The following is a 24,090-nucleotide window of genomic DNA, read 5'->3' as shown; positions in this document are numbered from 1 at the left end:
CTGCCCAGGGCCCTTGCCTGATTTCTGTCACTGCCATTTGCTGTGGCAGAAGCCATTTCACCTCTATCACCCCAACGGGATCAAGGAAGCAGGCTTCTGTGCTCTATCCAGTTCACTGGAGGAAATCATGACTAGCTTGAGCCCTTAAGGGATCCTGTTTCTTTCCCTGTGACAAGGTAAGTCATTGACCTTCACTGAGTTTTGGCCCAGAGGACCTGATCTATGTTCTCCTGGTGCCTACAGAGAAGAATAACTATTTTCAGGGACATTGTTGGTCTCAAGTGAATCTTGTGATGGAATTTTCCAGCCTCCGAGTCATCAATGTGGGAAATACCTACCTTGCCTTGCTCTGGTTTGGACAATAAAAATGGCCTTGTTGGTTACGCCACCTCTAATCCTCGGGTTATCCACTGTGTGGGTTGGGTTGAAGACAGAATTGTATTCTGTCAGCATGAAGGGGTGAGTAGCTTTGGTGGGCATTCCAAACTTTATGTGCCTCAGGGGACAGTAGGAGGACAGAAAATGCCCCTTTAGTTTGGGCCTAATTTGCACTGCTGCCCTAGGCTCCTAGGAAAGACTGCAGAGCTTTGTGGTTCTAATTTGTGGTCAGGGTGTCAGGATTTTTTGTGCACTCAGAGGCTGCCCTGAGGAGCTGCAGTTGTGACAGCCTCTAGTGCTTCTGGGGGCAGCCTGAAGGGGATATCTCCTAATGCCCAGCACTTATCCCTCAGGTCCTTCAAAGGAGCCATGTGCCCTGACGTCCAGAACTGAGTAGGCTAGTGGTGTCACTGGTTGTGAGGTTAGAGAGGAAGTGGAAACCATAATTGGTTCAGAAACACTGGGTTATTAGAGAGCAGAGAAGGCAGCAGCATAGTTGGAATGTGCCTTTTCTAAAAGTGCATCCATAAATATGCCAGTGAGGCTTGTGGGATGAAGGTATATAAAATTGCAGGACCTCCAGGCCTGTGCATCTTTTGTAGTTGAGGTCATTGTAAAAGAAAATTAAGATTTTGTGGATCCTGTAGCCTCCCTGGGCTATTCACGTCAGGACCGTTCCTGCGCAGGGAGGGAAACAAGGAGAGAGAAGGAAGATCCCACAGCCTGGGGATGTGGCTTCTGATCCCCAGCCGCCATTCCCTATGGCTCAGGTGGAAGTGGCTTCATTGCTCTCCAATATTTGCACCTCCGAAGGCAAAGCTGCCCTTCCCACGAGGAGAGAGACTGTGGAGTCAATATGGAGTTGCCAAGCTTGATTTTCTGTAGTGTGGGAGATCTAGATTTTCATTTTGAACCATTTTAAAGCTTTATTAGGGTATAACAGAAATGCAGTAAACTTTACCTATTCAAAGCATACAATTTGATAAGTTCAGACATAGCTATAAACCTGCGAAACCAGCATCATAAACGTGTGAAACCAGCATCATAAACAGATAAAAATATATCTGTCACTCCTATATTTGCCTCATGCTCCTTTATAATTTTTTTTATTTCTTTACAATAGATTAGTGTCCATTTTCTAGAATTTTATGTGATTGGAATCCTTTACTCTTATTTGCTGGCTCCCCTCATACTGCATGATGATTTTCAGATTCATCAGTGGTGCTTATATGAGTAGTTTGTTCTTTTTATATTGCTGCATAGTATGCTGTTATATGGATAGACCACTATTTTTTTATCCATTCATCTATGGATCTTTGGGTTGCTTCCAATTACTGGCTATTGCAAATAAAGCTGCTAAAAATAAAAACAAACGAACAAAAGACATGTTGAAATCCTAAGCTCCCCTCCAACACATGTGAAAATGACCTCTTTGGAAATAGGGTCTTTGCAGACCTTTAATTAGTTAAATTAAGATGCAGTCATAGTGGAGTAAAGGGGCTTTAATCCAGTGACTGGTGTCCTGATAAGAAAGAAGAGACACAAAAGCAGAGCAGGGCAGCTAGAGGGGAAGGCCATGTGGCCTTGGAGGCAGAGATTGGAGTCATGCTGCCACGAAACAAGGAACGCCAAGGATTGCCGGTAACTGCCAGAGCTGCAAGCGGCAAGAGCCTTTGGAGAGAGCCTGACCCTGTGACCCCCTGCTTCCAGACCCCTGGCCTCCAGAGCCGAGACATTACATTTCTGTTGTCTTAAAAGCCATCCTGTTTGTGGCACTTTGTTACCCAGCCCTAACAACTACCCGTGGCTAAATCAATTTTTCTTTTTTCAGTTCTTGTTGATGGATATGACTCCTGGTGCCAAATCTGAGCTATTAAATTTTTTAATAAAAATGCAACCGACTCTTCAGGATAAACAGCCCCGGTCCTGCCCCTACCCTGGGGACTTGGTCCTTGTAGGAAAACACCCACCTTGAGTCACTTCTCTAGTTTACTGCTCCCAGACCCGTGACTTGTGACCTAATCTGCCGACCAGGAACAAGAAGCTTCTAAAGTTCTGGGGATGGAAGTGCGACACGCAGCTGTCACCTGGGAGGGCACGGACAGGATCCCTGGACAGCCAGGGCCGAGGGCCAGCTCGGCTTCTCCCGTGGAAGGTTGGCTTGTCCCAGTGGCTGCCTCGGCAGGGCTGGCGGCCCTCCAGGCTTCTCCCAGAGTATTTGTTAGCTGAGCCCCTCCGGGGAAGGCCCCTGGAGCGAGAGAGCTGAGCCAAAGGAAGGAGCGTCCCCAGCCTGCTCCCGGAACAGCGAGTTCCCCGGGACAGCGGCCAGGATGCGCCAGCCTCCGGGGGCTGTCGGCCGGGGGAAGGGCAGGGGCAGCCTGTGCTCAGGGGCACAAGTCGAACCGGGAGCTTCGCACTCTTGGAAGGGAGCCCTGGTCTAAAATTCACAGAGTGTTTTAAAGAAATTACATGTTGCTACTTTCAAGGACACGAGGTTGTTGAAACTGAGTTCACCAACTTTTCTGCAGAAATGCCTCTCCCTTGAGGAAAGGATTACAGGGCGTTTAGGGCAGGGCAGCTGACAACTTCCATTGTTCTGTTATCTGTTCATTTCAGGAATAGTTTCTGGGCTGGGCAGAGAACGCAGATGTAAACAAATTGCAGGTGTAAACTAATCGTTCTCCCCCGGGTGATGGACGGCTGAGTGGGTGCAGAGGGAGCAACAGTTGGCAAGGTTTGGGGAAGGGGAGCAGTGACGGGACATAGGGAGGTGGCGGTGGAGGTCAATCTATCAGCAGGAAAAGGAGTCAGTCCCAGGCACAGGGCACAGCACATACAAAAGCAGGAGGCACGAAAAAGAATCTGGAAATATTGCCTGGGGCAGACTGTGCTTTGACGTGTTGGATTTGAGCTCACATTCAGCCGGGCTTTTCCTTGGTGGGAATCCTGCAAAGCCACCTTCTGCTAGACTCCCCAGGCAGCACCTTGCAGGATCAGTCGTCCCGGGGCCCTACTTGAATCCTGCTGGCAGACCCCAGAAGTCACCCTGCAGGCCCCAGTGGCTTCCTGCTCATCCTTGAGGCACTTCCTGGCTGTGGGAACCTGCATGTCTGAGGAGGCAGCCAGGGTTAGCTCCCCGGGAGCCACCCTAAACCAGTGAGGAACGGGGTTGGTGGTAAACACACAGCCTCCCCGCCTCTCTGTGGGATAAGAGACGTTTCCTCACTTGTCTTGACTGACCCCACCCCTCACTGACATGTGACCCCGGGGGGGCCCAGCCTGCACCCCCATCCCTCAGCCATCCCGACCCAAACATCCAGGCCTCGAAGCGCGGCAAACAACTCGAGGGCAGCCGTCGTTTCTCCTTTTTGACCCCTGGAGAATTCAGGAAGTTTAAAAATAACAGCTGTGTGTTTAAGAGGTATTGGTTGTGCTTCATTTAGAATTTGTGGGAGTTTTGTGGCAAGGAGAGGCTTTTCAGGATCTTGGATCAGCCACATTTCCACAGCTGAAGGGCTGTGTGGGTGGGCCTGCCTTCCTGTCGCCGACCACTTGGCAATCTCGTGAACTGTCGTTTGCTTTTCCCTGAGAGGGCAACTGTGCAGTGTCTGCATTGTCTCTAACCCATGAGCCTTGACGTCTTAGAATGTGAATGAGGTACGATGTATTTGGAAGAAAGGCTGCTGTAAGACAGGCCCAGACTGGGGGATAAAAACAACTCCCCAAGGTAAAAGTCCGTGTCTGTGCAACGTGCCGGCCTGACGTGGCCTCTCCATCCATGCAGGCCTTCTTCTCTCACCTTCTTGAACAATCTGAGCCCATCCCCACCTCAGGGCCTTGGCACCTGCTCTTCCCTCTGATTGGGACATTCTCCCCAGGCTCTTACAAGTCTGGTTCCGTCCTGTCCTCCATGCCTTGGCCAGAGGCCACTTCTGCAGAGAGGCCTTCCCTGCCCACCCTCTCCAAAGGTGACTCCAGGTACTTAGAGCCATTACCCATCACAGCACCCTGCTTATTTCCTTCATGGCATCGGGAACAAGGTAACGGCCATTTGTCCTGTTTGTACCCTTTGTTTCCTTGTTTATGGACCATCTTCCCATTCGAATGCAAGCTCCATCCCTGAGGGATGGGGACCACATCTTATTTACAGCCAAGTTACCACTGCCCAGACATTTCAGAGGAATTCATGAACAAGTTGTGCAAAAAATAGAATTTCATTAGACTTTCCATGGCTCGATGACACCAACCAAGCCTCTTGGCTCTGATTCCCAGCTTAGCAAGCAACGGGGTTGGGGATACCCTTCTAACAATGACCATCCTATGAGGAAGGCCAGGGGAGAACAGGTATGGGGGAGGTGAGATGAGAAAGCAATAGATGGTACTACCTGCCGGTTCAGTACCCATCTAGAGGTAATCAAAAGGGTAGATGGTAGCCTGGGGAAAGGGCAGAGTTGCAGATGGAAATTGGTAGTCATATGAATGCCATATAAATGGTTTTTAAAGTCTTGGGACCAGATGAGGTCACCTAGAGAAAGAGTACATCCCCAGATCATAGCATGGGGAAACTTGGCGGGTTTTGAGCTGTAGAACCATGTTATATACCACTTTGTAAACTACCCGGCACGTATCCTTCAATGGTGGGCCTTTGGGTGCTGTAGAAAGAGCATGGGAAGACCAAGGAAGCAGGAGGGGCCGCTTCTAACTCAGAGAGGGTATGATGCATTGGGGAGATTCTCATCAGGCAAAGCAAGCATTTTAAGCACCATTCTATGAAAGAGGCAAGTCAGGTTCCGAGTGGTCAGGAAACCTACCAAAGTCACAAGCAGCATAGCACGTGGCCTGATGGTGATGGAGATGGCCACGGCAGGCAAAGCACTCTCACCAGGAGAACTCAGCATGTCTTCCTGCACACTCCCTGCCTTTCTCCCCCTTCTCTAGTAACAGATTCCACAGAGGGGTGGTAAAAGAGAAGACGGCTTATAGATCAGCTCAACCTGAATTTCAGAAGGACAAAGTCTGGACTACACCCTGTTTAGAGCTTCCAGTCCCATCCAGGGTGGGGGTTGGAGCACACAGGTTCAAATCCCAGCTCTGCTGCATAAGTGGGCAATTATTCTACCTCTCTGTTCCCAGTCTCCTCACCTGCAAAATGGGGACAATTATAATTGTCTCCACTTCATAGGGCTGTTGGGACAGTGAAGTGAGTTAACATGAGCAAAGCACAGAACTAGCATTCAGTTAATGTTAACTAGGATTCCCGGCCCCTTCTGCAGACCCTCCCCTCAACCTGGGCCCTGGACAAGCATCACGGATCTGCCCTACTTAGCCTGTAGCGATTCCAAGTTTGCAACTGGAGCCAGCTCCCCTGGGAGGGCAGCGAACACTGGATAACTTCCAGGAGCTAATGAATTCTTCAAAGCCCCGTGGTTTGCTGGCCTGTTACAGCTCCAGCACTCTGAGGGGGCCCCCGGTTCTGCCTCCCTGAGCCTGAGCCATCAAGTCCAGAAACAAACAAAAAAAGCCCTAGAGCCTGAAGCTGCTTTGTGTTCCCAGCAGTTCTGTAACATGGAAGCCACAGCCAGGACAGCAGCGGGGTCGTGGGCCATTGTCTGCACCAAGCCACTGGGACTCCCTGCTTTGCCTTTTAGTTCTTGTCCACTAACTGTGGTGCTGTCTTACAGGAAACCAGAGAGAGCTCTTATTTCTCAAATTTCTGTTGCGTAGGCCCAAGACAAAGTGGCACCAAAACAAGCAGCTGTTCCCCACTGCGCTTTGCCGGGGTGGCATCCCTGGGGCTGTTCTTTCTCCTTGTTCTAGTTACCTGGGCAGGTTCCAGAGCAGAGAGAAGGGAAGGATTCGGGGATAGTGGTGAGCCTGAAATCTAGTGTTCCTCAGTCTTGCATCTGGGGTGAGCCCCTCGGCTGTAAGTGAGGTGACCGATCTTGGCCCCACACCTTTGACTCATAACACGGCCAGGCTCCACCAGGTGAGCCCAGGTAATCACTAGGAAGCAGGGGAATCGAGGTAGAGCAAGCTGTGCCCCCCGCCAGCCTGTGGCTATAACACGAGGTCATACCCCGAATGCCCAGGTTATTAGAGCCTTGGAGCCCCTCCCTCCTGATGGTGGGACCCTGCCACCCACCTCCCCGAGGCCCCCACTGGTCATAGATGGCCTTCTGAGCGGGCTTCATGGAGCCCATTAAACCAGCTGTCTGCTGCATGGACCATGGGCTTTGCTCCCCGCCTCCCACCCGTCCCTTGCAGAATCTCCTAAATTAATTTTTTCTCCTAAATCAATTTGCAGCCCAGCACCACCCCCAATGCCAGGACCCTGGTCTAGGCAGCCACCGATTCTTGTCTACACCATCCAAACATCCTCCTCCCTGAATTTCCTAACTCCACTCTTCTCCTCCCACACAATAGCCAGAAGCATCTTTTTAAAAGGCCAGCTGGATCTACCATCACCCTTTCAAAACCCTTCAACAGCTTCCCATTGGGATAAAGTGCAAATTCCTGGGGCTTCCAGTCGGCCTGGCCCCCCTCTCCAGCCGGGCCCCCTGTGGCCCCGTGGGGTGTGCTTCCCGTGGGCCTCTCTCTCCAGGCCCCAGGCCCTTTGCCCCTGCAGATCTCCCTCCCTGGACATTCTCTCTTCTTATAGCCTGGCCCCTTTCCCATCAACCTTCAGGTATCACTTCCCCAGACAACCGCGGGGACTCCCCTAGTTCTGTGCCCCCCCATCCTGCCTCCCCCTCTCTTATAGGGGCTTGCTTCATCGTCTTTCTTCCCCACAAGACTGAAGCTCCAGGCAGGAAGGACCACAAAGATCTCAGCCCCGGTGGATGCCTGGGCCACACTCAGGCTTGTGACGAGCGGGAGGGAGGCCGGTGTTTGCTGCATGACTGAATGCATGCGTCTGTGAATAACCAATGAGCACTTCTGCCCCGTTTCTTACTGCTCTGCCCACCCCCCACTCCGAGGCTGGAAGCGGCTCACTGAGTTCTCACCGTGGTTCCGGACACCATGGCGTCTCCCTGTGGGGTGGTGGTGTCCAGGCCGATGCTCCGGGGCCACGTCCCTCGGGGCCAGCGGTCAGCACGGGGTGCCAGCTGAGCTGAGCAAAGGCCCTCTCTCCAGCTCAGAGCCACACTCCGTGGACAAGAACCCAGAGCCCCACTCCTTGTGCACAGGGTCCTCAAAGTCTCTTGCCCGATAACCTTTCCAACTGCCAGCCCCATCCCACCAACTGAGGTGGCTTAATCCCAGAACCAGGAACTGGCGTGCTCAAAGCCCCACAATAACAAAGCTTCTGGATGCTGGGCATGTTCTCTGGCCAGGCCCAACCCTGGGAGGCAGGTACTTTTAGAATCCACCTGCCTTCACAGTTGGGGAAACAGAGGCTCAGAGAGGCTAGCACCTGCTCGAGGCTGTGGGATTGGAACCCCCACGCCCCAACTCTACGGTGCTCTGTTGCCCTCTGCCCAGCTTACTGCTTAAGCACCCACATTCTGCAGGCAGAGGTAGCCGGGTTTAGATCTTGACTGTGCAAGTTACTTAACCTCTCCCAAGCTCAGTTTACTAATCTGTAAATGGGGAGAATACAGATTCTTATGGCTTATTGGAAGGTTTCATGAGACAAGGTACAGGACTGCTCAGCCCTGGACCTGGCCTAGAGACAAAGTTCAACAAACTGAAGCCACTGGCCTTGGGGTTATCACAGTTCTGTGGCCTTGGGCCTGGCGCTCAGCCTGGCTGGCCTTGAGAAACCCCCACCGGGGTGTTGGGAGGGTGAAATGGAACACAGGCCCATACTCCCTTATCCACAGTTCTAAACTCCAGAGAGCAATGAAAACGGAAGGTTAGCAGAACCTTACCTGACACCAGCTCATTCGGTGGCAAACCCTGACCTTGACTGACCAACGTGAGACTGTTTACAATGAAATCCCAGGCAGTGTGATTTTTGAGAACTATCATGAGCTAGATAAGGCAGGGCTGCCCCAGGCACCAGGGAGTCATGCTAATGTGTGGTATCTGCACCCTCCAACCTCTCTAAAATCCTCGGGCCAACTCTGACTTGTGAAACATACCTCTGGGTTCTGGGCAAGGGACTGTGTTGACAGCATCCTTCTTAAGAGGCAGGCATTCAGCAGGTGCTCAATAAATGACAGTTCTCTTTTTTTGAGTATTATGCTTGTCCTTAACCTCTTTCTCTCCACTCCCCCTGCCCTACCCCTAGCTCTTCTACTTTCGAAAGAAAAGTTCTTAATGGATGCAAATTGATACTGGAGATAATCCTGATAATAGCTTCTGTTTATTCAGTACTGACCATGGGCAGGGCTCTAAGCAACCCCTAGGAGACCATGTAGCATAATGGTTAAGCATGTGGCCCCTGCCTAGGTGTTCCCTTGGTTCAAGTCCCAGCTCTGACTGCTTACTAGCAGGGCCTTTTGTGTAGCCTCTCTGTGCCATTGCAAATGGAGACACAATCACACTTCCTACCTTAGAAGTGTCCTAGAACAGTGCCTGGGGCATAACAAGGGTGAACAGAGTTATTGTTCATTTTAACTCTGAAGTATGTACCATAACTTGCTTAATTGTCCAGGTGAGGGAACTGAGGCACGGAGAGATTAAATAACTCAGCAGGCTGGAGCCGGAGCTTTGGGAGGGAGGGCAGCAGGAGGGAGGTGAGGGGCCTGGAGCCCACCAGCCACGCTCCAATCACCCATCGTCACTGAGCAGCCACCCAGCCTCAAGCATTATTCAAAATACACAAGAAATACGAGTCCATTCCTTTGGGAACGGATATTCTACCACAGTAGCTTTCCTTCGGAGCATGTGGGCAGGGACAAAGAGCTCACCAGGAGTTTGGAAAAACAGGTTCCAGCCTTGTGGACAGGGAGAATGAGACTTGCTGGCGGTGACTTGTCCTTGCGGGAGCTGGGGACAATGCAGGCCTTTCATGACCGAGAAAGCTTGGCTGGCGGTGCCTCATGAGGGCTGCCTCTGGAAACTTGGCTCGGGCTGGAGAAACAAAAACAGGGAGAGCAGCAGCCTGCTAGGCATTTGTCCTTTGGCCCCAAACCACACCACCTGCCACAACTGCCCTCCAGGCCTCGGCAGATCACACACCTCGCAGCCCCTGGCACTCCAGGTGGAGGTTCCAGTAGAGAGCTGGGCTTGGCTTCCTGCAAAACTGCAAGGATTCTTGCAATTCCCTGCAAAGAAATTAAACCCCAAACCTGGGCTGGGGGTGGAGGGTAAGAGGGGGGTGGTATTTTCTAATATCCCACAGCTTTTGTAGATAAACAAGGATTAAAGAAACAATTGGGGAAGGGGGGAGGGAAAGAATTAGAGGTTTGACAGTCAGTAGTCAGATGAGGAGATTAAAAAGAAACTTGTAAAGGTCAGCAGGAAGCATCAGGCACTTCAAAACTGGGTTACAAAAGGCCCAAACAAGCTTCTCCTTTCCTAACGGCCCCCTCTCTCATTCCACCAGTGCATCTCTGTTATCACTATCTGTCTACACATTTCTTTATCTCGAAACTTGATATGCTTGACATATATTTATATATGTAGTCTGCCTTGCCTTTTTTTTTCCCTTTTTAATCAACTTTATTGAGGTATAATTTACATGCATGAACATGCACCCATTTTAAGTTTCAACAAATGTATATACCCTGGTCAGAATATAGAACATTTTCATAACCTAGAAAATTCTCTCAGGGCTCTTTGTAGTCAATCGTTTTCCTCTTCTCATCCCTGGCCCCAGAACTCCACGGATCTGGTCTCCCTTCTTAGAGATTAGTTTTACCTTTTCTAGAATTTCATATAAATGGGATCATGTACTCTTCGATGTCTGGCTTCTTTCTTTGTTTTTTGCTGCCATTGTAAATGGAACTTTAAAATTTTTCATATTCAAATTGTCTGCAGATAGCAAAAAAAAATTCTTGCTTGTTGACCTTGTGTCCCGTGACCTTGTTGAATTCACTGATTAATTCTAGCAGTGGTGAAATAAATTCCCAAGGATTTTCTATGTAAACAATTACCTCATCTGTGACTAAAGACAGTTTTACTTCTAACTTTCTGATCTTTATGCCTTTGGTTTCTTTTTTCTTGCCTTATTGTCCTGAGTTGGAACTCTTGTACAATGCTAGTAAGTGTTAAGAGCAGACATCGTGCCTTGTTGCCAGTCTTAGGGGGAAGGTGGCCAGTCTTTTACCATTAAGTATGATGTTAGCTGTAGGTTTTTGTAGAAACCATTCATAAGGTCAAGGAAGGTCTTGTCCTATTCCCAGTTTGCTAAGAGCTTTTTTCAATGGATGTTCCGATTTGCCAGATGCTTTTTTTGCCTGCTGACATGACCATTTGTTTTTTTCCCCTTTTTTCTGTTACTAAACTGAATTATATTGATTTTCAAATATCAAACAAACACTGCTTTCATCAGGATCCACACTCAGGGTGCCAGTTTGGACATATTATGTCCCTCAAGCAAAAGCCATGATCTTTTAATCCAATCTCGTGGGATATTGGGATTAGGTTGTTTCCATGGAGATGTGACCCACCCAACTGCGAGTGACACCTTTGGTTAGGGTGTGACCTCTGATTGAATGTTTCCATGGAGGTGTGGCTCTGCCCACCTCTTGATTAGTTCACTGTTCACAAACAGAAGGACCTGAGAGCAGCTACAGCTGAGGGATACATTTTGAAGACGGCCGTTGGAAGTTGATGCTGACATTTTGGAGAATGCCTTTTTAAATGCAACCTGGGAGCAGGCAGACACCAGCCACAGAGGTTTTCCCAGCTAACAGAGGTTTTCTGGACGCCACTGGCCATCCTCCAGTGAAGACACCCAATTGTTGATGCCTTACCTTGGACAATTTATGGCCTTAAGACTGTAACTTTGTAACCAAATAAACCCCCTTTATAAAAGCCAATCCATTTCTGGTGTTTTGCAAAAGGGCAGCATTAGCAAACCGGAACACTCAGTAAATGTGTTGCATGAATGTATGAATCTGATACTGTGAGAAGTAGATTAAGTTTAGCTTTCACACAGAGTGGGGGCAGCTCAGGGGAATGGCAGAGAGTCAAGAAGCCAAGCTATAATCAGTGGCCGGTCCTCCTGTTTATCCACCCACTTTCCTTGCAAGGTGGAGAATGGGGGATAGAGTTTCCTAAAATAGCTTAATAAGTTGTTACTAAACTAGCTCAGACTGGCTCTGCAGTTAAAGAACAAAGGAAAGAGGGGTGGGAACTTGTTTCAGATGTTTCAAGTTTGCACAGGAGACTTTTTTCAAATGTTTCAAATTTGCAAGGGCTAGTTAGGCTGGTCGAATAGAATGTAACCTCCGCAGTATCCAGCCACTGGAAAAACAGGGGAGGGACTTGCGGTTAGGTGTAAGGAATAAATACTGCTGGGTCTATTGTTCTGGTCGCCAACCCCCCACATTTTGGTGGGGTGCCTGTTCTTGCAAGATTGTGAGTAAATTCTTTTCTTCTCCCCAATTGGGTGAGCGTTTATTCCTTTTTAGGTATAGTGCTTGTTTCTCACAATTCTTGGCGGCTCGTCCGGGATCTGAAGCATTGAGGAGGACCCCTGGGATGGAAGAAGGGAAGGTGTGCCCCACTGTTTGAGGTTCTCGGACTCCGATATGGGAGGCCCACCTCTGGCTGCTGGTGACACCGGCGATCAGACGCTTAGGTCTGCCGATTGTGGACAAGAAAGGGGGAAGGAAAAACGTGCCTTGCAGCAACCAGGTAACTCTGTGCACAGACCAAGGTAAGAAAAAAGGACTATTAAGTATTACCTTGGTGGTGGGAACATTCTGATGAGTCTGAGACTGATCCTAAGGGAAAGACGCCCAGACAAGACTCAGAATGGAAAATAGAGGCAGTTGGCTGGCCAGGGAAATAAAGGGAAGGGGGCATCTGTAGGGTCCCCCAGGAGCATTCCTCTGGATAGTCCATTGGGGAGGATGTTGAAACATTGGGCCAAAAGTGATTGGACCAAGGGAAAGGATAAAAGGAAAATGATTATCGTTGTTATGTTTAGACAAGAGAAAGCATTTTGCCACCCAATGTATTCTGGCCAAAATACAGGGCAGATGAGGAACAGCTTTGTGCCAACCTCATGTGTTATGTTAATGAAAAGAAACCTTTTTCCAAGAAGGAATCTGACTATGCTATGTGCTGGCTACAGGGAAAAGAGATCAGTTTTTATCCCATGAAAGTTAAGAACCCAGATTCAGAGACTGAATCTTTAGACACTAAAACCTGGGATCCTTTGTTAAGCATTCCTCCTCTTATGTTTCCCCACCCCCACCGGGGCAGGAACAGTTGAACCTTAAAGATTCAATGGAACCAGTCCACGCCCCCGGGCAATCAGAGGGGCAATCGGTGCCTACTGCTCCATTGGTTACAACCCACCAACAGTTAGGAAAAGAACTGGAACAGTGTAAGAAAAATATCTGGAGGTTTCCATTTCCAGAGGCTTCTGAGGAGAGGAGGGTGAGAGTATATAGACCCACTGAGTCTTTGTACCCTCTCAGAGCAGTACCTATTGGATCAGGAGAATTTGTTTATGTAAATGTCCCATTGACGAGTACAGAAGTAAAGAAGTTCAAGAGGGAAATGAAATCATTAATGGAGGACCCAGCGGGGCTAGCTGAATAATTAGATCAATTCTTAGGCCCCAGTTTATATACCTGGTCCGAACTTATGTCCATATTGAATATCCTCTTTATGGGAGAGGAAAGGGGAATGATGAGGGTAGCTATGAGAGAATGGGAGGGGCAGCACCTGCCCAGACAAGGAGTGATGGAATCAAAGCAAATGTTCCCCAATGTGGACCCCAGTTGGGATAATAATGATCAGGGGGCTAGAACACACATGGGAGATCTTAGAGAACTAGTAATACTGGGAATAAAATTGGCCGTACCCAAATCCCAGAACCTAAGTAAGGCCTTTGAGATAAATCAGGAAAAAGATAAGACCCCCTCAGCCTACCTGCAAAGGTTGAGGGACCAGGTGAGAAAATACTCAGGAATGGACCCTGATAATCCTGTGGCCCGGGGAATGCTAAAGGTCAGCTATGTAAAGGGATCTTGGCCTGATATTCAGAAAAAGATCCAGAAAATGGATGGATGGCTAGATAAGCCATTGGAGGAGTTATTGAGAGAGTCTCAGAAAGTGTTTGTGAGAAGGAAGCAGGAAAAGCAGAAGCAGAAAGCCAAGGCCATGATGAGCACAGTTGACCTCATGGACAAGGAGAGATTAGGGACGAAGCAGGGAGGAAACAGACAGTGGTGAGATAGAGAAGCAACCAGTTGGGGCTGGTTAGAAAGAAAGAGGGGGGATAGGTCTGGAGGGAATTCAGGCCATGGTTGGCTTGCCTCTTCCCTGGATAAAAAGGGAACTAAGGAAATTTCTTGGTTTGGTGGGCTGTTATGTATGTTCAGATTTAAGGATTCTGTGGCATGCGGTTTGTGTGATTCTCTATCCGTATACTTAAGTGATGTGGGGCTGGATAGGTATTGGTGGATACATTTGCATATTTTGGCATATGCATTCTGGGAGTTGAAGATTCAAGTATCTAATGGAAGTTTGGGTTGTGTGTTTACACAGGGATGTGGGATAACTGTATTTATATGTAATGGAAGTATGTGATATGATTATGTAGGAGTCTTTAAAGCTGTAGAAGTTTGTCAGTTTATGGTTTGAGACTTGGCAGAGATTTCCTGTGTACTCATCTATGGTAAACTGAAGTTATTTCTTTGTATCTTTGTAGCATATACTAGTTTGTGTGTACTCTAAAGTTAGACGATTGTGTGCAGGTTCACAATAGTGTGGAGAATGAGACGACTCTACTTGAAAGTGTGAAAGAGGCTGTGGCTGTACATGCTTGTAAACAGGTATAATGTGTGGTTTTGTATGGTTATGAGTGTGTAGATACCAATTTTACGGTGTGCAGCGTTTTCCCTTAGTTAGGTAGAAGTGGTTTGAGTAGTGTAAGTTGTATGTGTCTGTCTGTGTTCCAAATATATAAGGGGCTGTGTGTTCTTGTGATTCGTAGTATGGTTTTGCTGATATATTTTAGGCAAAAGCAAAAGGTTCATGCTCAGGGTGCAAGTGGATTACATGCACGTGTTCCTGTAAAAGGGGTTGAGGTTCACTAAAGCTGCATCGAACAAACTTCAGAAGTGAGTGGTGCATATCTCTTCCCAGCTCTGCATTTGGTGATGTCAGGTTGTGGAATACAGACACCACGTATATTGTCAAATGCCACACATAAAGGCTTGTCCTCCTCCCCCCGAAGAGTTGGTTATCACTCATCTGGCAGCAGACCTTGTGTGTGTCTTCATGGTGTACATATATGTAAATCAAGTACATTCAGGCATCACTGAACTGGGTGTACTGAAGACTGGATTTTCAGTGGGTGTTTGGGAATGGTGAGGCTTTTTGTGTTCATTAATCCTGTGTTATTCTGAATTATTGTTGTCCTTTAGTCTAATTGCTCCATTCTTTGTAACCAGTAAATAGCCTTAAATGATGGTAAATTCTTGCTGTGCTTCATGCAGACGAGCTCAGGGATGTCTGTACCTGAGGGAAGTGTTAGCAGTTTTACACCAGGGGAGTCATTGGGGGGTACAGACCATATGTGATCTGGTTCTTAAGCATTTTGGATGTGTGGGCCTTTATACTATACCCAAACTAATATGTGAATGAAGCATAATTTGCCAAAGGGTTAATAAGAAAGTCCTAAAGAAACAAGTACATGGGGGAAGGGAACCAAGCCTCAGGCCATTTCAGAGTATTCAAATTAATTATACTAAGATGCCCCCAGTGGGGCAGTAAAACTAGAGATCTCCCTTCCTTAGATTCAAAGGACCTTTTCCTTAAAAATTATTTACTGGCTTTGCCTCCTACTCTGTCATCCCTCAGGCATCCTGGTTTGGTGGCCCAGACTCCGCCCCTTGAATTTGCTGTCCATCAACACCAACCTGGCAGCTGGGTCCTGATCAAGTCATGGAAGAAGTCTAGACTTCAACCAGCCTGGGAGGAACCTTATTAAGTTTTGTTAACAACTGAAACAGCAGTCTGGACGGCAGAGAAAGGCTGGACTCACTATACCCAAGTAAAGGGACCAGTATCTGAACCAGATGATAAGTACCTAGCAACTCCGCCCAAATCTTAGGAAATAACTCCAACCTCAGATCCCTTAGGGTCATCTAAAAAGACAATAGCTGGAAGGGAATATAGGAAAAGGGGAAGGGGGGGTGTCAAACCCTGTGTCTCCAAACCACTTGGTCAGGTGCTTTATTTTTTTTTTTATTTTTTTTAATCATCATTTTATTGAGATATATTCACATACCACACAGTCATACAAAACAAATCGTACTTTCGATTGTTTACAGTACCATTACATAGTTGTACATTCATCACCTAAATCAATCCCTGACACCTTCATTAGCACACACACAAAAATAACAAGAATAATAATTAGAGTGAAAAAGAGCAATTGAAGTAAAAAAGAACACTGGGTACCTTTGTCTGTTTGTTTCCTTCCCCTATTTTTCTACTCCTCCATCCATAAACTAGACAAAGTGGAGTGTGGTCCTTATGGCTTTCCCAATCCCATTGTCGCCCCTCATAAGCTACATTTTTATACAACTGTCTTCGAGATTCATGGGTTCTGGGTTGTAGTTTGATAGTTTCAGGTATCCACCACCAGCTACCCCAATTCTTTAGAACCTAAAAAGGGTTGTCTAAAGTGTGCGTAAGAGTGCCCACCAGTGACCTCTCGGCTCCTTTTGGAATCTCTCTGCCACTGAAGCTTATTTCATTTCCTTTCACATCCCCCTTTTGGTCAAGAAGATGTTCTCCATCCCACGATGCTGGGTCTACATTCCTCCCCAGGAGTCATATTCTACGTTGCCAGGGAGATTCACTCCCCTGGGTGTCTGATCCCATGTAGGGGGGAGGGCAGTGATTTCACCTTTCAAGTTGGCTTAGCCAGAGAGAGAGGGCCACATCTGAGCAACAAAGAGGCATTCAGGAGGAGACTCTTAGGCACAAATATAGGGAGGCCTAGCCTCTCCTTTGCAGCAACCGTCTTCCCAAGGGTAAAACTTATGGTAGAGGGCTCAACCCATCAAACCACCAGTCGCCTATATCTGTGGTCATGTTAGCAACCATGGAGGTGGGGTAGGCGAATACCCCTGCATTCTCCACAGGCTCCTCAAGGGGGCACTACATCTTTTTTTTTCCTTGTTTTTCTTTCTTTCTTTTTTTTTTTTAACTTTCCCTTCTTTTTTAAATCAACTGTATGAAAAAAAAAGTTAAAAAGAAAAGAAACATACAATAAAAGAACATTTCAAAGGGACCATAACAAGGGAGTAAGAAAAAGACAACTAACCTAAGATAACTGCTTAACTTCCAACATGTTCCTACTTTACCCCAAGAAAGTTACATAATATAGCAACATTTCTGTGAACTTGTTCCTACTATATCCATCAGAAATTACAGACCATAGTCATTTCTGGGCATCCCCAGAACGTTAAATAGCTTATCTGTTCTTCTTGGATTATTGTTCCCCCTTCCTTAATTGCTCTCTACTGCTAGTTCCCCTGCATTCTACATTATAAACCATTTGTTTTACATTTTTCAAAGTTCACATTAGTGGTAGCATATAATATTTCTCTTTTTGTGCCTGGCTTATTTCGCTCAGCATTATGTCTTCAAGGTTCATCCATGTTGTCATATGTTTCACCAGATCGTTCCTTCTTACTGCCGCGTAGTATTCCATCGTGTGTATATACCACATTTTATTTATCCACTCATCTGTTGAAGGACATTTGGGTTGTTTCCATCTTTTGGCAATTGTGAATAATGCTGCTATGAACATTGGCGTGCAGATATCTGTTCGTATCACTGCTTTCCGATCTTCCGGGTATATACCGAGAAGTGCAATCGCTGGATCGAATGGTAACTCTATATCTAGTTTTCTAAGGAACTGCCAGACTGACTTCCAGAGTGGCTGAACCATTATACAGTCCCACCAACAATGAATAAGAGTTCCAATTTCTCCACAACCCCTCCAGCATTTGTAGTTTCCTGTTTGTTTAATAGCAGCCATTCTAACCGGTGTTAGATGGTATCTCATTGTGGTCTTAATTTGCATCTCTCTAATAGCTAGTGAAGCTGAACATTTTTTCATGTGTTTCTTGGCCATTTGTATTTCCTCTTCAGAGAACTGTCTTTTCATATCTTTTGCCCATTTTATAATTGGGCTGTCTGTACTATTGTCATTGAGTTGTAGGATTTCTTTGTATATGCAAGATATCAGTCTTTTGTCAGATACATGGTTTCCAAAAATTTTTTCCCATTGAGTTGGCTGCCTCTTTACCTTTTTGAGAAATTCCTTTGAGGTGCAGAAACTTCTAAGCTTGAGGAGTTCCCATTTATCTATTTTCTCTTTTGTTGTTTGTGCTTTGGGTGTAAAGTCTAGGAAGTGGCCGCCTAATACAAGGTCTTGAAGATGTTTTCCTACATTATCTTCTAGGAGTTTTATGGTACTTTCTTTTATATTGAGATCTTTGGTCCATTTTGAGTTAATTTTTGTGTAGGGGGTGAGGTAGGGGTCCTCTTTCATTCTTTTGGATATGGATATCCAACTCTCCCAGCCCCATTTGTTGAAAAGACCATTATGACTCAGTTCAGTGACTTTGGGGGCCTTATCAAAGATCAGTCGGCCATAGATCTGAGGGTCTATCTCTGAATTCTCAATTCGATTCCATTGATCTATATGTCTATCTTTGTGCCAGTACCATGCTGTTTTGGCAACTGTGGCTTTATAATACGCTTCAAAGTCAGGGAGTGTAAGTCCTCCCACTTCGTTTTTCTTTTTTAGAGTGTCTTTAGCAATTCGAGGCATCTTCCCTTTCCAAATAAATTTGATAACTAGCTTTTCCAAGTCTGCAAAGTAGGTTGTTGGAATTTTGATTGGGATTGCATTGAATCTGTAGATGAGTTTGGGTAGAATTGACATCTTAATGACATTTAGCCTTCCTATCCATGAACATGGAATATTTTTCCATCTTTTAAGGTCCCCTTCTATTTCTTTTAGTAGAGTTATGTAGTGTTCTTTGTATAGGTCTTTTACATCTTTGGTTAAGTTTATTCCTAGGTACTTGATTTTTTTAGTTGCTATTGAAAATGGTATCTTTTTCTTGAGTGTCTCTTCAGTTTGTTCATTTCTAGCATATAGAAACATTTCTGACTTATGTGCATTAATCTTGTATCCCTCTACTTTGCTAAATTTGTTTATTAGTTCTAGTAGCTGTATCATCGATTTCTCAGGGTTTTCTAAATATAAGATCATATCATCTGCAAACAATGACAGTTTTACTTCTTCTTTTCCAATTTGGATGCCTTTTATTTCTCTGTCTTGCCGGATTGCCCTGGCTAGCACTTCCAGCACAATGTTGAATAACAGTGGTGACAGCGGGCATCCTTGTCTTGTTCCTGATCTTAGAGGGAAGGCTTTCAGTCTCTCACCATTGAGTACTATGCTGGCTGTGGGTTTTTCATATATGCTCTTTATCATGTTGAGGAAGTTTCCTTCAATTCCTACCTTTTGAAGTGTTTTTATCAAAAAGGGATGTTGGATTTTGTCAAATGCTTTTTCAGCATCTATTGAGATGATCAGTTGATTTTTCCCTTTTGACTTGTTAATGTGTTGTAATACATTGATTGTTTTTCTTATGTTGAACCATCCTTGCATGCCTGGAATGAACCCCACTTGGTCATGGTGTATGATTTTTTTAATGTGTCTTTGGATTCGATTTGCAAGTATTTTGTTGAGGATTTTTGCATCTATATTCATTAGGGAGATTGGCCGGTAGTTTTCCTTTTTTTGTAGCATCTTTGCCTGGTTTTGGTATTAGATTGATGTTAGCTTCATAAAATGAGTTAGGTAGTGTTCCATTTTCTTCAATGTTTTGAAAGAGTTTGAGTAAGATTGGTGTCAGTTCTTTCTGGAAAGTTTGGTAGAATTCCCCTGTGAAGCCATTTGGCCCTGGGCATTTATTTGTGGGAAGATTTTTGATGACTGATTGGATCTCTTTGCTTGTGAGGGGTTGGTTGAGGTCTTCTATTTCTTCTCTGGTCAGTCTAGGTTGTTCATATGTTTCCAGGAAATTGTCCATTTCTTCTACATTGTCCAGTTTGTTGCCATACAGTTGTTCATAGTATCCTCTTATAATTTTTTTAATTTCTTCAGGATCTGCAGTTATGTCACCTTTTTCATTCGTTATTTTGTTGATATGGGTCTTCTCTCTTTTTGATTTTGTCAGTCTAGCTAGGGGCTTGTCAATCTTGTTGATCTTCTCAAAGAACCAACTTTTGGTGATATTTATCCTCTCTATTGTTTTTTTGTTCTCTATGTCATTTATTTCTGCTTTAATCCTTGTTATTTCTTTTCTTCTACTTGGTTTAGGATTGGTTTGCTGTTCATTTTCTAGCTTCTTCAGTTGATCCATTAGTTCTTTGATTTTGGCTCTTTCTTCCTTTTTAATATATGCGTTTAGTGCTATAAATTTCCCCCTTAGCACTGCTTTTGCTGCATCCCATAGGTTTTGGTATGTTGTGTTCTCATTTTCATTCGTCTCTATATATTTAGCAATTTCTCTTGCTATTTCTTCTTTAACCCACTGATTGTTTAGGAGTGTGTTGTTTAACCTCCAGGTATTTGTGAATTTTCTAAGTCTCTGATGGTTATTGACTTCTAATTGTATTCCATTGTGGTCAGAGAATGTGCTTTGAATAATTTCAATCTTTTTAAATTTATTGAGGCTTGTTTTATGTCCCAGCATATGATCTATTCTGGAGAAAGTTCCGTGAGCACTAGAAAAGTATGTGTATCCTGGTGATTTGGGATGTAATGTCCTGTAGATGTCTGTTAAATCTAATTCATTTATCAGATTGTTTAGGTTTTCAATTTCCTTATTGGTCTTCTGTCTGGTTGATCTATCTATAGGAGAGAGTGATGTGTTGAAGTCTCCCACAATTATTGTGGAAACATCAATTGCTTCCTTTAGTTTTGCCAGTGTTTCTCTCATGTATTTTGTGGCACCTTGATTTGGGTGCATAGACATTTACGATTGTTATTTCTTCTTGCTGAATTGCCCCTTTTATTAGTACGTAGTGGCCTTCTTTGTCTCTCAAAACATCCCTGCATTTGAAGTCTATTTTATCTGAGATTAATATTGCTACACCTGCTTTCTTTTGGCTGTAGCTTGCATGAAATATTTTTTTCCATCCTTTCACTTTCAGTTTCTTTGTGTCCCTGTGTCTAAGATGAGTCTCTTGTATGCAACATATTGATGGTTCATTTTTTTTGATCCATTCTGCGAATCTATATCTTTTAATTGGGGAGTTTAATCCATTTACATTCAACGTTAAAACCGTGAAGGCATTTCTTGAATCGGCCATCTTATCCTTTGGATTATGTTTGCCATATTTTTCCCTCTCTCTATTAATATCCTTTATTGTACCCATACCGAATCTCTTTAGTACTGAACCTTTCTCCAAGTCTCTCTGTCCTGTCTTTGTTTCTCTGTTTGTAGGGCTCCCTTTAGTATCTCCAGTAGGGCAGGTCTCTTGTTAGCAAATTCTCTCAGCATTTCTTTGTCTGTGAAAAATTTAAGCTCTCCCTCAAATTTGAAGTAGAGCTTTGCTGGATAAAGTATTCTTGGCTGGAAATTTTTCTCACTCAGAATTTTAAATATATCGTGCCACTGTCTTCTTGCCTCCATGGTGGCTGCTGAGTAGTCACTACTTAGTCTTATGCTGTTTCCTTTGTATGTGGTGAATTGCTTTTCTCTTGCTGCTTTCAGAACTTGTTCCTTCTCTTCTGTGTTTGACAGTGTGATCAGTATATGTCTTGGAGTGGGTTTATTTGGATTTATTCTATTTGGAGTTCGCTGAGCATTTATAATTTGTGTATTTATGTTGTTTAGAAGATTTGGGAAGTTTTCCCCAACAATTTCTTTGAATACTCTTCCTAGACCTTTACCCTTTTCTTCCCCTTCTGGGACACCAATGAGTCTTATATTTGGACGTTTCATATTATCTATCATATCCCTGAGGTCCATTTCGATTTTTTCAATTTTTTTCCCCATTCTTTCCTTTATGCTTTCATTTTCCATTCTGTCATCTTCCAGGTCACTGATTCGTTGTTCAACTTCCTCTAGTCTTGTACTATGAGTGTCCAGAATCTTTTTAATTTGGTCAACAGTTTCTTTAATTTCCATAAGATCATCCATTTTTTTATTTAGTCTTGCAATGTCTTCTTTATGCTCTTCTAGGGTCTTCTTGATTTCCTTCATATCCCGTACTATGGTCTCATTGTTCATCTTTAGTTCTTTGAGTAGCTGCTCTAGGTGCTGTGTCTCTTCTGGTATTTTGATTTGGGTGCTTGGGCTTGGGTTATCCATATCGTCTGGTTTTTTCATATGCTTTATAATTTTCTGTTGTTTTTGGCCTCGTGGCATTTGCTGAACTTGATAGGGTTCTTTTAGGGTTTGTAGACCTATTGAAGTCCTTATCTCTAATTTATCAGATCTACAGCTTCGTGGAGTACACTTTCTCTAACTAACCAGGAGGTGGCGTCCAGGAGCCACCTGTTCTCCACAAGCCAGTTCTCCCCTGCTTAGCCTTTTTGGTGAGTGGGGGAGTGAGTCTTGTGGGGCCCAATTGGTGTACCAAGCTTGCGTGTGTAGTTGGTGTTGCCTGCCCTGTATGTGGGGCGTGTTTCTGGGCAGTCGGGGAGGGGGGGTGGCCCTAACAATCAAATCTCCCTGGTGATCCTAGAGTTTTAAAGGTGCTGCAATAGTCTAATCCTTCAGTTCAGTCCTGCCACAGTTTGTCTCTGCCACTGACCCACAAGTCCTTGGTATTGGCGTATGGCTCCTGAGACTTGTAAGTGGGCCCCTCTTCCAGGCTGTGCACCCTGGGTCCTCTGTTGAGGGATGACTGTGCTATGTCACAGGTGAGTGCCGTCCCCCCAGGGCGGTTCTGGGCTGCTGGGCTGTGTAGGGAGGCTCCCAGTCTGCTCAAATGATGGCTGAATGGGGCTTTGTTAATTCACACTGCTCCACCTTCCCAACTCTGGGACAATCAGCTGAGGTTGCAGGGAAGGCTAATGTCCACGCCCAGTTTTGTGGTGTGTGCCTGTTATTTGAAGCACTTCCATCACACTGGGTTGTCTGGGGCAGCTCTGGGCTATGGGGCTGGCGATGGGCAGGAGTGTTTCCTGTCCACCAGGATGGTGGCTGTGAGTGGACACCCCCCTTTTCTTGGGAAGTTGTGGTGTTTAGTGAATTTTATCAGCCACTGGATTATTGCCTTTTGTCTCAGAGCTCTCTTAGTTCTGCTCTTGACTTGACGTGCCCAAATTGAAAGTCTTTGAAGCTTTCTGTATTGGGCTTCTTAGAGTAATTGTTTTAGAAAAAGAAAAAAGGATTTAAAAAAAAAAAAAAAAAAAAAGGGCCCTCCTCAGAGATCTAATGGGTTATTGAAATGCTAATAGACAAAGCAACCAGGGCCATTAAGGAAAGGTCCACAGGGCAGAGAGATCAGCTTTTCTTTGGGATTTGCATATGCGCCTCAAGGCCTGAGCTCCGCCCTTCCCCTTTCTGTGTTCACCAGAACTCCAAAAATCCTCTGCTTTTATTTTGGAGTTTTTCGTGTTGTTCTTTTTTTTTTCTATGCCTGTCTCCTCTCTGCTGGGCTGGCTGCTCTCAGATTCTCTGGTGTCTGGTCTCCGTCTATCTATGGTTGGAGTTTGGATCAGTAGAATGTGTTTCCGATAAGGGCTGCCACTGCAGTTCTCCCTTCTCCTTCCTGGAGCTGACAGCCCCTCCTCCCACGGGACTGAGCCTGGCAGGGAGGGGCACGGGTCCCCTGGCCGCAAAAACTTACAGATTTCGCTGATCTCAGCAGTTCGACATTTTCATGAGTGTTGTATGAAGTATGCCCAAAGACAGATTGCTCTGTGGTGTCCAGTCCACGCAGTTCCTGGCTTTCTACCTACTTTCCTGGAGGAGTAACTAAAACATACAGCTCACCAGTCTGCCATCTTGCCCCGCCTCTGGTCAGGTGCTTTAGAAAACTAAAACATGGGCAGCTTGAAGCTCAGACTAGGAATGGGGATAATTATGCTAGCCATAATGTTCCTGGTTTGGAATGCAATGAGTCCTGTCAAACTAGAAACTGAGGGCTTACAGTTTCAAACAGTGCAGTTTGACACATGTCAGGTAGTGGACTATTGGAATTTGGAGTACCAGCAGTGGCTGAGTGGGAAGGATAAATGTCTATGCCAGGAGCCGGTAAGGACTGTTTTCAGCCGAGTCTCCCCTTGCCTCTCTTGGGCCGATGTATGGTGAACTACCCAATACAAGAGATGGATCATAGATAGGATTTGGGTCCACCCAACCCACTGGAAATTAAAGGATAAAATAACCTTTTATAAAGGTAATACCCCACCAGATTGCAGAAATCTTCAATGTAACCCAGTAGTAATAACTATTAAATGAGCTGATAAATGACCCACTACCAGTGGGGGGGTTGATGGAGTATATGGCATAGGGGTAGAAGTCACTGGTAAAGACCCCCTGGGAAGGCTCCAAATACAAGTCCTCCCCTCTACATAAGCCACAC

The sequence above is a fragment of the Choloepus didactylus genome, chromosome 2, assembly GCF_015220235.1.
Source record: "Choloepus didactylus isolate mChoDid1 chromosome 2, mChoDid1.pri, whole genome shotgun sequence".
Classification (NCBI taxonomy): domain Eukaryota; kingdom Metazoa; phylum Chordata; class Mammalia; order Pilosa; family Megalonychidae; genus Choloepus; species Choloepus didactylus.
This window is presented reverse-complemented; position numbering follows the sequence as displayed.